Source organism: Lissotriton helveticus, chromosome 10, assembly GCF_964261635.1.
Source record: "Lissotriton helveticus chromosome 10, aLisHel1.1, whole genome shotgun sequence".
Lineage (NCBI taxonomy): Eukaryota > Metazoa > Chordata > Amphibia > Caudata > Salamandridae > Lissotriton > Lissotriton helveticus.
Genome location: NC_136071.1, coordinates 364,524,100 through 364,535,692, shown reverse-complemented (window position 1 = coordinate 364,535,692; position 11,593 = coordinate 364,524,100).

Sequence of the window (11,593 nt, the reverse complement as noted above, 5' to 3'; positions counted from 1 at the left end):
TTGTGTTTGGTGGTGGTGGTGGTGGTATTGGAGGTGTTATTGGTGTTGCTGGTATTCGTGCTGGTGGTGGTATTGGTGATGGTGGTGATATTGGTGGTACTGGTGATAGTTTTGGTGGTGGTGGTATTGGTGGTAGTGGTGGTGGTGGTGGTATTAGTGGTGGTGGCATTAGTGGTATTGGTAAAGATGATATTTTTGTGGTGTTAAATATTGGACGGATTAGTTAGCATGAGCTGAAAGCCATTTTGTATTTCTGGCAGCCATTTAGTTTGCCATGTGCTGCCACGTGCTCACCATGTGCTCTGTCCTCCCTCAGTGTTGACTGCTCTTGTAATCTGCTTAGAAACAAACTATATTCAGCATCTTCCACCTTCGCACATGCTCAGTTGAGCTTGTAGCTGTCCTTGCAACTGTTCCTAGTATGTAAATGTCAGGATGTGTTTGCCAAAAACAGCCACTGTTCGCTCCTCCCACTTTGTTGAACAAGCAGATCTTGCATGTACATATTAATCATTTTGCATGCTTACATGAGCCAGGACTGCCCCTTGGTCTTATACTGACTATGTAACCCTAAGCATATATAAGGCTCCAGTTTTCTGTACTCCTTAGACTGCCTCATTCAGTTGCTAAGGCTTCTGTGTGACGTAGTCTGACTCATTTGAGGTTAATAAAGATGTAACTTTCATATTTCAGCTTCTGTGCCAATTTCTTCTTTGTTGGTTTAAAAGGACCAAGTATCAGTGGGACCCCTAGGAAGGTCAATTGATTTCTCCAGATGGCACTTCAACATGGGGCTCATCAGAGAAGTGGCTATCTGAGGGAGTGATCTTGTCAGGAGACAGAAATCTACTGAGGAGGACAGGACAGGATTCTACTAAGGAGGTACTCTGTGCACGGAGATTTTGGGGATTCTCTGTCTCTGCAGCTCAGTATATTTCTGATCTTCCTGATTTTGATCCTCCACATGATGTCACCCCTGACTGAGAACCTTTTTGGCGTAAGTATTCTAAAAAAGACCGTTAAGTCATTTAGAACTTGGCAGTTAGAATTTGGACAACTATTTTTTTGGTAAGAGTCGTTCTGCGGCACTTGCTGTTGGTTTTGATGCCTTTGATTGTTAAGGTAGTTTAGTAACACTTACTGTGGTTTAGATTTGCGTTGGCCAACTTTTGATTAGTATGTATGTAAAACGTAAATTGCAATTTATGTAGGCAGGTAATGAGGAGATTTTTCTCTGTTTGACTTTGTTTGAATGGCGCAACGTACGAAGAGTACCATAAGCATTAATTTGTTTATAATATTAGCATATTTTGCAATATTTTTGGCATGCCTGTTTCAAGCACACATCGAAGAATGTGTTGCTTTTTGGAGGTACCATATTGAGATGTGAATTAAATTAGTTGGCTCCCTTGAGGGAATAGCTAGATAGGTTTATATATAAAACATATTTCTTCCTTGGTGATTCTGTATCCCCATGGAATTCAAATATGGACAGAATACAAACAAGGATCTTTTTTCTGCGCAATTTTTTGAATGGAGATATACAGAGCGATTTTTGGTGTTCTGCCAGCCAAAGCTAGTGAATTGAGTGTATTTTGGCTTCTTGGAAATAAAACAGTCTGTTGGGCTGTTTTTGCAGTCTTTTGGAACACTATTGAGAAGCTCTTCTTGTAAATATGACTTACAACTAGTATTTACAAATGTTGTGATTTAAGTACAGTCTGTGGGCTGTCCTTTGTTTCTGTCCTAAGTGTCCATCTGGGGGTTAAATGTGTGTTTAAATGTCTATGTAGGTTGTGGTTTTCACATTAGTGATACTTCTGTAAGTAAATTGTGATTGCGCTCTTTGTGTAAGGATTGCTAGCCTTAAGCGCGCTGTATTATGTGATTCTGAGTGTATGACCCCTTCTCTATATGTCTGGTATGAGCTCAATGTTTGTGTTTGTGTTTTTTTTGCTGTCATTAGTCTGATATGCAAAATGTCATTTAATTAATATTAAATAAAAATTAAATAAAAATCCAGAAATTAAGCATATGATATGCTAAATAACTGTATGTTATTATTAAATTGATAAAAGTAAGCAATTATGCACATGTACAAATTGCAAACGCTTAAAATATAAATTTAGAATTCACATTCAATAGGAATAAAATAGGCCTCAAAAACGAAATTGTGTGTTTTGCAATAAATAATCTTACAGCATTATTCTTAGATACATTGTATTAGATATAACCAGGCAAACACATCATCTCAGTAAAATTGGATGTTGTTGAACTAAAACACATATTATAGAACATGCATTGAAAGGCCTCAGTTTTAAATAGACTGTCCCCAAGCTTACATTTCAACACTAAAAAAAGATTTCCACCAGCTGTGTTTTAACTGCCGCTTAGCAGCACCTGTTGTTTTGATTGTAGGCCATGGAGAGACAGGAATGTTGATTCAGCCAGGATTTTGTCAGTTAAACACGGGGTAAAATCCTGCATTTCAGACTGCTGTTTTAAAAAGTTACAAAAATCAGGTTCATTATTTTGGATAACAGGAAAATGTTTAACGTGAGGATTTCCTTTCTTAAAGCCTTTTTTTATAAGCATATTCGTGGTTCTGATGTTAAATAATGACTGTCTTTTTAAAAAAGTGGCGCAAAACTTTTCATGTTTCAAGTTAGGCTTCTGTGCTTAGGCTTGTGAATGAATGCGTCTAAATATGATAGGCAAGGGATGCAGCTTGCTTTTCATGTGGAATTATCAAAAATGATTGGTTTTATAATTTTTTTAATTAATTATGAAAAATTATTTAAAAAAAGAAGTGCTTTTAAATTTGTTTTTTAATATTTATAAAGCTTAATACTCATACTGTGACCTCCTAGCATTAAAATTAAATTCAAGTTGTGTTGTACCGCGTAATGAGGATATTTGCATATGGAATTTCACTCTGCGCAGGCGTAAAAAACTCATTTTTATAACGGTATATATGATTAATTTTGATTTCTCACTCCTGGGCTATCTAGAGAACATTTTGAGGATGGCTATTATACAAAATAAATTACAGGATATTAATTTTTAAGTGCCCCAAACATCAAAGTCGAAATTGGGCACAATTAACTATTTAAACAGCATTTTTTCCATTTAAAGCCGCTTTTAAAGTGCTTTAGGCTTCAGTAAATGCATACATTTAGGTTTAATACAAATAGCTGACTACTATATTGTTTGACAAGTATTTTACACACTGCTTACAATTGAAAATATGTATAAAAAACCAGCAGAAGTTATTAAACTGACAAACAGTAATGGGTCAGCCTTCTGTTTTCAGGGTGACTTTGAATAGGGAAAGCTGCATGGAAAATTTGCACACAGAATAGGACAGCTGGGAAGAGCTAAATGTCAGTTCTATATTTAGAAGCATATCATGGCTACCAGAGTAAATTTTGCTTTGACATTTTGACATCTGGAACTTTTTGAAAGACAAGATGGCAGCGCAGGGAAAGAAGGAGGAGTTGTGCTTATTTTTTTTGTTGGCAAAAGCAAGTTTTATGCACTCATATGAATATACCACAATACAATTGTATATGTGAGCTTGGCCATATATACAGCACTAATGCTTTTGGTTTGGTGCTTACTAGGGCTAAGCGAATGGGATTTAGTTTGAATTCATTCACCCTCATGTTACATTTGTACATTTGCTAAAAAGATTGGGGTTTGGGTATTCATATTCTTTACCTCCTCAAAAGTGCTATGAACCTCTTATAACTTTGTTTATGGCCAGTTGCTACAAAAAGGGGTTGATAGTGTTGACAGAAGTGAAACCTGTTTCAGGTTTCCTACTGTCAAAATGGGGAAAAGAAGCTAGCTCCTCCACAAATTGAGGCTAGGTAATATGTATGTTGCTCTCTCCTTGTCTCAATTTTTTTTTAGCCTGTCTAAATTGTCTGTGAAATACCAATGATACACTTAATTGGCTATTCAGTAATACTGTTTTAAACATTGTTAGAATTAATACAATAAATAAAATATATATGTCATGTTACTACCCATCTTGTTTGATGAAATTATGACAGGATCAGTAGTCTAGATTGTTGTTACCTTATTTGACACATAAGGGGAGCTAGATGAGGGTAGTTTTTGTTCTAAAATTCTTAGGTGATGACACCATTATTGTATGTTATTCCATGCTACATAGTTTTGCAAGGGCATTGCTAGTTTTCTTTATTAGCTAGTCCGTGTAAATAAACTGGCAGTCCTTATTAGAGCTGATATGTTGCATAGTTTGGATCATGAAAAGTAGAACGTAGGGAAGATGCCCATGTGATCCTTAGCAAAAAAAAAAGTTTTGAAGAAAATGTTGTTTTATAGATAAGAACCCTGTTAAATTAGCAGTTTTAGATTTTCCTGCTGCTCCTATAACATGAGAGCATGGTCCTAAAACATACAATGTAGGTGCCTTTTATTAAGAAGAATCATTTTAGACGTGTCTGCAGTCCTGTACAAGTAATGTAAAGTTTATGAGCAAAAGTGTAGATCATTTCCTTTTTTTAGGGTTTTCAGATTAGCACACAGGAATACACCAATGTAAGGATTTAGAGTATGTCTGTGTTGTTTTTCTCTTTTCCTCAAAATTTAGAAAATGAATACAGACCTCCTTGGCTGCTTGGGATTGGGTGATGTATTAATCTTGTTAGTTCACCAAAGAGTTCCTTTTATACTGCCAATAGGTCCAGGCTGTTGTTTTTTTTACTCTCTTATAGATAAGATGAAAGTGGTTCTTGGGTGCCTTGCTATTATATGGGGTTTCCCAAGACCAGGAAGTATTCTAACACTATCCTCTCTGTTGATAGACTGTTTCTGTGCCTTGTCTAAAGACCTTTTGTTCTGTCCACCAATAGATATTTGCTGCCTTACAACCATTGCCAGAGGGGCCCAGACATCAGATTCAGCCTGGGGAGTCAGCGTCAGCATCAGTCCTGCTTGAAGCCAAAGTGAAGGTGACCAGCACAGGCATTGCTGGCAACTAGGACCTCAGTGAAGGCGGACGCCCTGTGATCAAATGTGTACCCCTGCCACTGTCTTGGGCGAAAGACGGGGTCACAAATCAGAAAGGAGAAATTGTATTTGATGCCCAGCTGAGAGTCACAGACCGACCAGAATGGCGAGGAGGCTTTGCTTGAGGTGACCCCTTGTGAAACAAGGGTTGCTTCAGAGATCCTAGCATCAGGCCTCTGAATCCTGGTCCTAAAGTGAGTACAAGTTTGCTCCTTTGTTTGTTGGTCAAGAGGTGCCTGAGCACACTGGATGCAATGTTTTGCCCCAACAAATGAGCAGTGCGCCAGTAGAGCAATACAGGAGTTAGGGAAGGGTTTGAGATTAGGATACAGGTGCTGTGTTTCCGATGCCTGTTAGATTGAAGTGAAGAAAACTGGGGCATTGCCTGATACACTGGACAGGTTCGCTAAAAGCATTTGCCTGGTCAGTGACTGCCCTATCCTGAAAAAAGAGACTTTTTCCTTGAAACTGGGCTGTGATTCTTGAGTTGCGAGTTGTGCAGCTCCACCGTGGAAACAACAAGAGCTTGCCTGTGAGGCTCAAACGGACACACAGGGAGAAGACTCCCCTCTGGTTGGTTGTATAGCGGCTTCAATTTCCCCAAGGACTTCTTCTTTTTCTTGTCAATAATGTACCCCTTTAGTCGTCCCATTTTTGAGGAGGAGCAGCCCTTTGCAGCTCTTCGTTCTAATTCTTATGGCCCTGTGTGGTCCTCCTGGTCCCAGATATGATTGATGTTTTAACCCTCATAAAAGGAAAATGTAACAGTCAATTGGAAAATGTTTTTATTAGAGATGTCTTGTTAGCTATTTTAAAATGGATGGTCACTGCAATGTATAGGAGCCCTAAAAATGTTTACTAGATGATTTTAGGAATCGCTTTTGCTTAGGACTAGAAAGATGATAATTCTGTTTGTAATAATGGTCATTACTCTCTCCTGCAATCTGTATGTTAATTATGACCTGATGCTCCGTTCCCTTTGTATTCCTGCGTATACCCGCTCAATGAAATGTTTAGAATGGAAAATGCCCACCTAGCAATGAATTAGGATATTGAAAAATTAATGAAAATTAATATGCAAATATTTTCTATGTTCCTACTGGATCATGGGAATGTCTTTATCTCATGCTAAAAGGATCATCTGTAAAATATTGGACGGATTTGTTAGCATGAGCTGAAAGCCATTTTGTATTTCTGGCAGCCATTTTAGTTTGCCATGTGCTGCCACGTGCTCACCATGTGCTCTGTCCTCCCCCAGTGTTGACTGCTCTTGTAATCTGCCTAGAAACAAACTATATTCGGCATCTTCCACCTTCGCACATGCTCAGTTAAGCTTGTAGCTGTCCTTGCAACTGTTCCTAGTATGTAAATGTCAGGATGTGTTTGCCAAAAACAGCCACTGTTAGCTCCTCCCACTTTGTTGAGCAAGCAGATCTTGCATGTCCATATTAGTCTTTTTGCATGCTTACATGAGCCAGGACTGTCCCTTGGTCTTATACTGACTATGTAACCCTAAGCATATACAAAGCCCAAGTTTTCTGTATTCCTTAGACTGCCTCATTCAGTTGCTAAGGCTTCTGTGTGACATAGTCTGACTCATTTGAGGTTAATAAAGATTTAACTTTCATATTTCAGCTTCTGTGCCAATTTCTTCTTTGTTGGTTTAAAAGGACCAAGTATCAGTGGGACCACTAGGAAGGTTAATTGATTTTTCCAGTGGTGGTGTTGTTGGCAGTATTGGTAGTGGTGGTGGTATTTTAATTGGTGGTAGTATTGGTGGTGGTGGTACTGGTATTGGTGGTGGTGGTGGTGGTGGCATTGGTGGTGGTGATATTGGTATTGGCAGTGGTATTGGTATTGGTTGTTGTGGTATTGCAGGTGGTGGTATTGGTGGTAGCATTTTATTAGTGATGGTGGTATTGGTTGTAGTGATATTGGCAGTGGTCGTATTGGTGGTGGTATTGGTATTGGTATTGGTGTGGGTGGTTTTGGTAGTTGTGGTATTGGTGGTGCTGGCACTGGTGGTGGTGTTAGTGGTGGTGCTGGTAGTGGCAGTGGTGGAGGTAATGATGGTGGCGCTATTGGTGGTGGTGGTATTGGTGGTGGTATTTTTATTGGTGGTGATGGCATTGGTGGTGGTATTGGTGGCAGTCTTGGTATTGGTGGTGGTGGTATTGGTGGTGGTGTTGGTGGTGGTATTGCTGGTGGTATTGCCGGTGGTGGTATTGGTGATGATATTGGTGGTATTGGTGGTGGTCGCATAGGTGGTGGAGGTATTGGTGGTGGTTGTATTGGTGGTGGTGATCGTGATATTGGTGGTGGCGGTATTGGTGGTGGTAGTATGGGTGGTGGTATTGGTGGTGGTGGTATTAGTAGTGGTATTGGTGGTGGTGGTGGTATTGGTGATGGTATTGGTGGTGGTATTGGTGTTGGTGGTGCTATTGGTGTTGGTATTGGTGGTGGCTTTGGTATCGGTGGTGGTGGTATTGGTATTGGAGGTATTGGTGGTGGTGGCGGTGTTATTAGTGGTGGTGCTGGTATTGGTATTGGTGGTGGTGGTGGTGGTATTGGTGGTGCTGGTATTGGCGGTGGTATTGGTATTGGTGGTTGTGGAATTGGTGGTGGCCGTGGTATTGGTGGTGGAGGTGGTATTTGATTGGTGGTGTTGGTATTGGTGGTGGTATTGTAGTGCTGGTATTGGTGGTGGTGGTATTGATGGTGGTGTCATTGGTGGTAGTGGTATTGATGGTGGTGGTATTTTTGGCAGTATTGGTGGGGGTCTTGGTGGTGGTATCGGTAATGGTGGTATTATTGGTGGTGATGGTATTGGTGGTGATGGTATTGGTGGTGTCAGTGGTGGCGTTGGTGGTGGCATTGTTATTGATAGTGGTATTGGTAGTGGTGGTATTAGTGATGATATTGGTATTGATGGGTATGGTATTGGTGGTGGTGGTATTGGTGGCGATGGTGGTATTGGTGGTGATGGTGGTATTGGTGGTGGTATTGGTGTTGGTGGTATTGCTGGTGCTGGTATTGGTGGTGGTCTTTTTGGTGGTACTGGTGAAGGAATTGGTGGTGGTATCGGTGGTGATGATACTGGTGGAATTGGCGATATTGGTTGTGGTGGTGGTGGTATTGGTGGCAGTATTGGTATTGGTGGTGGTGGTACTTGTATTGGGGTGGTGATATTGGCATTGTTGGTTGGTTGTATTGGTGGTGACGCTATTGGTGCTGTTGGTGGTGGCGATATTGGTAGTGGTATTGGTGGTGGCATTGGTGGTGGACTTGGTATTGGTGGTGGTGGTATTGGTATTTGTTGGACTTGGCCCTTTTTGCAAGGTCATCCCTGAAATTTTTCCCTTCCCCCTATACTTTTTTCTGACCTGTTGTTGGCTGTTTTATGACTCTGGGCACTTTACCACTGCTGATCAGTGCTAAAGTGCATATGCTCTCCCTATTGCAAATTAACGTATAAATTAGTGATTCCATGATTGGCTGGTTTTGTTTACCTGTCAGACCCTAGTATAGTACACCAGGAGTGCCCAGGGCTGGTAATCCAAATGCTGCTGGTGGGCTTGAAGCATTAGTTGTGCCACCCACAGAAGCAGCCTGTAAAAGTGTGTCTAAGGCTTGCCATTACAGAGCCTATTTGCAGTCTGGTACTGCCATGCTGACCGGGCAAGTGCACCCACTTTCCAGTGCCTAAACCTTCCCTTTTCTTCATATCAGACACCCCTATGGTAGGCCCAAGGGCAGGGTGCATTGTAAGTGTAAGGTAGAACATGCCCTGATGTGTGTGGCATGTCCTAATAGTGAATTACATCAATTTTCATGTTTCACTATTGCAAGGCTACCTGTTCTCCATAGGCCAGAATGGGCAGTTAGATTATTACATTTTATAATCCTAACTGGCTCAGGGAACATGGTAGAAATTCGAGTTTAGTATGCCTGAACTCAGAATGATAAAATACATCTTTTAGTGAAGTTGATTTTAACATTCTGTGTTTGAAAATACCACTTTTAGAAAGTAGGTATTTTCTTGTCTAACTATCCAATCCTGCCTCTGCTAGGTTGTGTATTCCTTGTCTGGAGTTTGAGTGACAGGGTGAGTCAGCCCAGTGGTGAATAGAGAGATCTGCATCTCGATGGGAAGGAGGAGTTGCACCTGGGACTCCCCAAGAGTTCTTTGGAAGTGCCTGCAGTTGTACAGGACTTTTTAAGGAACTGTGCATCGCAAGGAGCTGGAAGTACGACTCACGAGAAAGAAGCGTGATGCCGAACTGCCGCTGCCACTTCCCAACACGAGGGTGCCTCGCATCGCCGGAGAAGAGAATCAACGTCACAGCAGATGCCGCCGCATCACCGGGAAGCGGTGTTGCAGGGCCTGTTGCAGCCCCCAAGAACCGCTGAGTCATCGCAGGGACCCTGAAGCACCTGAGAAGAGGATCGACGTCGCAACAGACGCTGCGCATCTCCGGGAAGTGTGTCGCAGGGCCTGTCGCGGCTCGCATCATTGTTGAAGCACCCGCATTGCTGGAGAAGAGGATCTACGTCGCAGCAGATGCCGCCGCATCAACGGGAAGCATGTCACAGGACCTGTCGCGGTTCGCATCATTGTCCACGCACCTCGCATCGTCGGAGAAGAGGAACGACATTGCAGCAGATGCCGCTGCATCAATGAGAAGCGTGTCGCAGGGCCAGTCGTTGTCCGCATCGTGTCGCACCAAGAAGAAGAAGACATCTTTGTTTCTTTGCACCAGATCTGCACCGCATCACCGTCCTTGCAACACTTTCGTTGTCTTGCGTTACGCATCTTAATGTACATTGAACTCAGAGTGTGGCATTTACCATCTTAAGAGAACTAAGCTAATTCTACCATTTTAAGTACAGTATTGTGGATTTTTGTTGTTTATGGTCTTGTGTTAAATCTATATAAAAGATACTTGTTTCTAATATACAACTTGTGTGGTGTTCATCTGTAGTGTTGTCACTTGATTACTGTATGTGTTCACAAATGCTTTACACACTGCCTCTGAGATAAGTCGGTCTCGTCGTGCCAAGCTACCAAAGGGGTGAGCAGGGGTTATTTTAGGAGTTTTTCCCCTTACTCTGACTAGAGGCAAGGGTTCCTATTTGTCACAAGAACCTATCTGTGCCAACTAGAGACCCCCAAATCGAAAAGTGGCGGTGGGGGCATTGGTGGTGGTGGTATCAGTATTGGCTGCGGTATTGGTCATGGTGGTTTTGCAGGTGGTGGTATTGGTGTTGGTATTTTATTGGTGGTGGTGGTATTAGTGGTAGTGATATTGGCAGTGGTGGTATTGGTGGCGGTTTCGGTATTGGTGGGGGTGGTATTGGTGGTGGTGGTTTTGGTTGTGCTGGTACTGGTGGTGGTATTAGTGGTGGTGGTGGTAGTGGTGGTGGTGGTAGTGGCAGTGTTGGTATTGGTGGTGGTGGTTTTGGTGGTGGTATTGGTGGTGGTGGTGGTATTGGTGGTGGTGGTATCAGTGGTGATGGTATTGGTATTGGTGGTGATGGCATTGGTGGTGGTATTGGTGGCAGTCTTGGTATTGGTGGTGGTGGTATTGGTATTGGTGGTATTGTGGTGGTTGTGGTATTGATGGTAGTAGTATTGATGGTGGTATTGGTGGTGGTACTGGTGGTGGTGGTGGTATTGCTGGTGGTGGTATTGGTGGTGGGTGCATAGGTGGTGGAGGTATTGGTGGTGGTTGTATTGGTGCTGGTGGTCATGATATTAGTGGTGGTGATATTGGTGGTGGTGGTATTGGAGGTGGTATTGGTGGTGGTATTAGTAGTGGTATTGGTGGTGGTGGTATTGGTGATGGTATTGGTGGTATTGGTGGTGGTATTACTGTTGGTGGTGCTATTGGTGTTGGTATTGGTGGTGGTGGTATTGGTATTGAAGGTATTAGTGGTGGTGGTATTGGTGGTGGTGTTTTTTGTATTGGTGGTGATGGTATTGATGGTGCTGGTATTGATGGTGGTATTGGTATTGCTGGTGGTGGGAGATGTGGTATTTGATTGGTGGTGTTGGTACTGGTGGTGGTGGTATTGGTGGTGGTATCTGCAATCTGCAGTGAAGGTATTGGTGGTGGTGGTGGTATTGGTGGTGGTGTAATTGGTGGATGTACTGTTGGTGGTACTGGTGGTGGTGGTATTATGGGTGGTGGTGGTATTGGTGGTGATGGTATTGGTGGTGGTGGTGTTGATGGTATTGGTGGTTGTGGTGGTATTGGCATTGTTGGTGGCATTAGTATTGTTGGTGGTATTGGTATTGGTCGTATTTGTGGTGGTACTGGTATTGGTGGTGGTGGTATTGGTGGTGTTTGTGGTGGTGGTATTCGTGATGGTATTGTGGCGGTATTAGTGATGGTGGTGGTAGTGTTGGTGATGGTGGTGGTATTGGTGGTGGTGGAGGTTGTGGTATTGGTGGTGGTAGTATTGGTGGGGGTATTGGTGGCAGTATTGGTATTGGTGGTGGTATTGGAATTGATGGTGGTATTGGTGGTGGTAGTATTGGCATTGGTGGTGG